General features: G+C 33.4%; 1 pseudogene; it reads left to right on the forward strand.

Moving 5' to 3' along the window:
- The first annotated feature begins 331 nt into the window (after nucleotides 1-331).
- Nucleotides 332-4036, forward strand: LOC142640035 (uncharacterized; annotated as a pseudogene).
- The last annotated feature ends 2397 nt before the right edge of the window (nucleotides 4037-6433 follow it).

A 6433-nucleotide genomic window follows, 5' to 3' on the forward strand; every position in this document is an offset into this window, starting at 1 on the left:
CCCACCATGCATCCAGATTTTCACGTTGACATGTTAGACAATGAAAATGGATACAAAACCACCCCACCATCCATTAAGAATGAACATGGAATCAAAACCACCCCACCATCCAAATTGTCAAGTGGATATAATTAGGCAATGAAAATGGTAACAAAACCACCCCACCATCCAGATTTTCACGTTGACATGATTAGACAATAAAAATGGATACAAAACCACCCCACCATCCAACTTGTCATTTTTATATCGTTGGGGATATAGTGGTCATTTCAATATGTTGATATATGTATACATGCTGTAAGTGAGCCAACATTCCATTAGTTTGCCTATACAACACCAAATATATCACCAGCTTCCTTTATCCTTCTCCAAACCAAATGACGCTTCATCAAACCAATTTGTGTGCATCCTCGTCTTATTCCATATACCTTCATCTCATGATTCTTCTCTTTCTCATTTCTCTACTCTGCTTGCAACCCACCATTACTGCCGTTGCTCCAACAAACGAGACTGATCGTTTCGCTTTGCTCAAATTCAAAGAATCTGTGCCCCAGGATCCCTATAACATATTGAGCTCATGGAATGACTCTATGCACTTCTGCAACTGGCTAGGGGTCAAATGCGGCCGTCGGCACCAAAGAGTCACAGTCTTAGACCTACAAGGCCACAAGTTACTTGGAACTCTATCACCTTACATCGGCAACCTCAGCTTTCTAAGGTCCATCACCCTCCAGAATAATAGCTTCTATGGTGACATTCCACAAAAAATCGGTCATTTGTTCCGACTGCAACAGCTCTTATCTTTCCAATAACACATTGGAAGGGGAAATACCATCCAGCTTGTCCAACTGCTCCAATCTCAGGTTCTTATATCTTCGTGTGAATAAGCTTGTAGGAAAAATTCCAGAGGAGTTTGGATCTTTAATGAAACTCGAATTACTTTGGCTTGGCAAGAACAATTTGGTAGGAGGGATCCCATCTTCTCTGGGAAATCTTTCTTCACTCACACAATTTAATGCAGCGGAAAATAATTTGGTGGGAAGTATTCCAGATGCCATAGGCTAATTAAATAGCTTAGTAATTTTCTCAATTTCGGTTAATAATTTGTCAGGTACGATCCCTTCCTCTCTTTACAATTTGTCATCTCTCCAAGTCTTTTCAGTTTCATCCAACCAATTTAATGGCACACTTCCAGCCAACATAGGCCTAAATCTTCCAAGTCTCCAACTTTTCCATTTTGGTGGAAATGAGTTCTCTGGGCCAATCCCTACTTCATTAGTCAATGCAACTCAGCTTCAACTAATTGATTTAGGTGATAATAAGTTTTTGGGATCAGTTCCAACAAATTTGGGAAATCTGCTGAATCTTTTTCTTTTTAGGTTGAGTATTAATTATCTAGGAAAGAGTCTCCATTTCTTAACATCGTTGACAAACTGTAGTAGACTTCAAAGTTTGGGTTTAGATGTAAATCAATTTGATGGTGTCCTGCCCAATTTTGTATCAAACTTGTCAAACAAACTCAATTTTTTATTTTTTGGATACAACGAAATATCTGGAACTATTCCTGGATCATTAACGAATCTCGTTAAATTAATTGCCTTGGGCTTAAATGACAACCACTTCACAGGCATCATTCCTACTACTTTTGGGAAGTTTGAGAAGATGCAACGTTCGGGTTTATCTGGAAATAGACTATCGGGAGAAATACCAGCCTCCTTAGGCAACCTTACTCAGTTGTTCGAAATCTACTTACAAGATAACAGATTCGAAGGAACCATACCTCCAAGTTTAATAAACTGCCAAAATTTGCAAAGCTTGGACATTTCACAAAATAACCTTAATGGATCCATACCCCTGCAGCTTATTGGTACTTCTTCGTTACCACTACTATACATCAATTTATCTCACAACTCATTCACGGGCAAACTACCATTTGAAGTAGGTAATTTGAAAAATATCAACCAAATGGATATCTCTAACAATAATTTGTCTGGTGAAATTCCTACATCTATAGGAAATTGTTTGATCTTGGAATATCTTTACCTGCAAGGGAATTCCTTTAGTGGAGCCATACCATCATCTATGGCTTCTTTGAAAGGTCTTCGACTTTTAGATGTTTCACAAATAACCTTTCAGGACCCATTCCAGAGAGTTTAGAGAAGCTGCTTTTCGTAGAAAAATTGAATCTTTCATTCAATAATTTTGAGGGTGAGGTACCAATCAAAGGGATTTTCAAAAACATAAGTGTCGTATCATTGATTGGAAATACTAAACTTTGTGGTGGTATACCAAAATTGCAATTGCCAAAATGCCCTGTACATGGTATGAAACCAAGAAAATCCATTGGATTCAAACTAGCAATTGTAATTATTTCTATTGTTCAAATCTTCCTTTTGTTTTCATCTTTTCTTGTTTGGATGAAAAAATCAAGAAAGAAATCACCTTCAATGGTTTCAACAATGGACCTCCTTCTAAATGTTTCATACAAAGAACTCTATCAGGCAACTAGTAGATTTTCTCCAAGTAATTTAATTGGATCAGGCAGTTTTGGCTTTGTATACAAATGAATTATTCATCCGGAAGAAAGATCAATTGCTGTAAAGGTCCTTAATCTTCAACAAAAGGGTGCTTCCAAGAGCTTTATGGTTGAATGTAATGCCTTAAGAAATATCCAGCACAAAAATCTTGTTAAGATATTAACTTGTTGCTCTATCATGGATTACAATGGGAATGAATTCAAAGCTCTGGTATTTGAATTCATGACAAATGGAAGCTTAGATTTTTGGCCTCATCAAGGGCTAGACAATGAAAACCAATCAAGGAACTTGAGCCTTCTTCAAAGACTAAATGTTGCAATTGATGTGGCTTCCGCAATAGATTATCTTCACAACTATTCTATGCAACCTATCATTCATTGTGATTTAAAACCAAGCAATGTTCTTCTAGACAATGACATGGTTGCTCATGTAAGCGATTTTGGTTTAGCAAAGCTCCCCCCAATCACCAATGATTCTTCTGAAAAGCAAACTAGTACAATTGGGATAAAGGGATCAATTGGTTACATTGCTCCAGGTAACTTCTTTTTAATTCTTCTAGTTAACCTTCAAAACATCTTTACATGTATTGGATTATTTTATTTTAGGAAATTACCTTCCTATCAAGAGAGGATACACAAATTCTCTCTCTTCATGCACACATAGAAGCCCACCTAGCCACTCAATTTACAATTTTATTTTAATTGAAGAATTTAAAGGAAACAAAAGCAGATTCTCAAAACAAAAATCAAAAAACAAAGAAAAAAAAAAGCAAACAAAAGCATTAAGCATGTTTTAAGCCTTGATAAATTTGATTAGTTGAGACATTGCTTTCTCCATTTACTAAGACTGGGACATTGCCGCGTCAATGTCCCAGTTTTTATTATTATTATTTTTTGGTGGCATAGAAAGTTGTTTGTTGAAATGCCTCATAGAGTTTTATGGTGCTAATATGGGCGTCGTATATCTGTTTGGGAAGGTAACACAATGGTGATATTGGTATTTTTGTCATTTAATATTGAAATTATATCATTGTGCATTGCATGAAATTATGGTGGTAGAAGATTGTGACTTTTTGATGTTGAACAAAGTGAGCAAAACAAAGGCAATGACTTGAGTTTTTTTTATTTTTTATTTTTTATAAATATTTGATTTTGGGTATATTTATTGTTACTTAGCTTTGTTAAAAGTCTTTGCTTGATTACTATCCCTAAGGATTGGTGAGTTCTTTTCCAAGGAAAGTGATGCATATTAAAACACTTCAGTTTGCTGATTTTTTTGGCCCCATGGCATTTGGTAGAATTTGAAAATTGTGTCAGCTAAGTATCACACAATTCGAAATTGGAGTGATGTTTCCACTTTTTTATGAAATATTTCTCTTTTTTATTCCCTAGTTTGTGACTCAGCATGTTCTATCCGTTTGGTGTTTGCTCTATCATGCTATTGTTGCAGATTGGGATGTCTTCTGTAAGCTTGAATTTTGGCATATGTTATTTCATTAAGCCCTAAGGTCAATGGCGACTGTTGTTCATTTGTTGAAGAACATGAAGGAATGTGATCATACATTTTCATTTGGTTCCTATATTTAATGAAATTGTTATGAAAATATAATTGATAACTTGACTTACTTTAGGACTATCTTTAATGAAATTGTCATGAAAATTTCTTGACGTTGGTGAGAATTCTTTGGATGGAATTGTTAAAAAAATATATTTATAGGTATTTTTGGGTTGTAGTTTTCTCATGTTTGGGACGATTTTTTAGTTTAGGGGGTGTCAAAAGGGAAGCACAACACATGTTATTTCCATGTTAATGCAACTAATATTTATGTCTTGTTTGTATGTGTAACTATTTTCAAGCACATCCATTAAATAAAAATAAAAATAACTATTTTTAAGAACAATGATAATGAATCACATGCTAAAAATATTTGAAGAAGAGATCAGGTTCTCACTGATTTTCTATAATGAATCACATGCTAAAAATACTACAACTTTTACTGCATTAAGCTAAATGTGTCATCAACCACAAAGAAATAATTTAAATATTCATTTATGAGTTGTTGAAACTTACCAATTACATTTACTATCGCATCAATTTGTAAGTAAAATTTGTAATACTTGTAGTACTTTTCAAGTTTATATATATATATATATATATATATATATATATAGAGAGAGAGAGAGAGAGAGAGAGAGAGAGAGATGAGAATGGTGGCAAGAAGAAGAAGTGTTCAGCGAAAGAAATAGAAACAGAGGACTAGATGAATTGCAAAGTAGAAGAAGAAGAAAAGTGTCAATATGAGTGCTTCAAAACTATAACAATATATTTACAATGTTTGTATAACGAGTCATTGGGATTGTTTTATATATTGTTGAAAGTTGATAGTCATGAATGAAATATCATTTTCATGTGCTGAACAAGTTATGACATATTGGACTAGAATCGCAGTTTTATTATGTTATAGCCGTCATTCATGAGTTTTAAAAATGATACAAGGTTTGTATCTGTTACAAATCCTATTCATTCGACATTGACTATTAAAACCAGACAAAGACATAGATCACATATATCTTGTGAATTGTGACATCATGGTTGGTGTCTTGATCTTTGTTTAAAGTCCTACCTTTAAGTTTTTATTTTCTTTCTAACTCAAAGGTTAGAAAAGTCTTACCATCTTGATCATAGCATTTCTAAAAAGTTAAAGCAGTTTTTCTTTTAAACTATCAAATCAATAGAAAAATAAATATAAAATGTTTCGACTAATTTATTGGTAATATTATTAACATATAATTATCTTCTTCTTCTTTTTTTTTCTTTTTTTCTTTTTATAATACTAGGAAACCAATAGTTTTAAGTCTTATAATTCTGCATATTAATAATAATGTCATAAATCGGTCATGAGGTGGATTCACCAACTGAATGGACCAAATTTTATGATTTTGTCCACTTGCATTTTTTGTGTTCCTTTTTTATTTTGTAACATGAATAGGTCCACATGCATTGTACATATGGGCCAATCATCTCAATTATGGGCTTCCATCAATCATAGTAAAGATAGTAGATTAGGTGAGCTCAAAACTACTTCTAGATCTCATCTCCGTACAAAAATAACAATAAAAAACAGCCCCCTGACTGGAAGAATTGGTCCTTCAGACTAGTTGTTGAGTATAGTATATATATAGTGCCTTTGCCAATTACTAATGTGGCCTATCTAACAATTCTTCACCACATCTTAATTCGTATTCAAGAATGTTAAATATATATATATATAATATAAACAATTCTTATATAAACCATTGGGATTGTTTTATTTAATATATAGTTCTTATATATTGTTGTGATTGTTTTATAGTTCAATGATAGAAGGGGATCATCTTGTGTGTAGGACCATGCTAGTTTGATAAGAAGAAGCTGACCATATGACTTTCTAATGTCATGCCTGGTGATTGACCAGCAATCTTTCAATTTCTAATTGATAGTTGAAATTTATTGTTGCTTTCAGCATTGTCTGCATCGTGGGTGGCCATCTTTTTCTATAGTTCATTACAGTTTTTTTTTGGTCGTCAAAAGCATCATAACTTAACTAGCACATGCATCCTAGCGTTTTTAACGAAGAAATTAATCTAACGTTTAAATCTCAACTATCTCAAAGATATTTAATCTAACGTTTATAACACCACAAAGATATTTAATTAAGTTCACATTGCCATGCAGAAGTAGATACTGCAATATCTATTAAGCTAAAAAGAATATTGCATAGATTTCTAAGCTACTTTCAACAAAAAATAGCTAAATAAAATAGCAAAAAGATAGATCCTGGTTTGCGTTATTTATACATGCTAACGAAATTTAAGAATCTGTTAAGGGTAGGTCATAAGGCTAACATCACTCAAGCA

Source organism: Castanea sativa, chromosome 6 (assembly GCF_040712315.1).
Source record: "Castanea sativa cultivar Marrone di Chiusa Pesio chromosome 6, ASM4071231v1".
NCBI classification, from domain to species: Eukaryota; Viridiplantae; Streptophyta; class Magnoliopsida; order Fagales; family Fagaceae; genus Castanea; species Castanea sativa.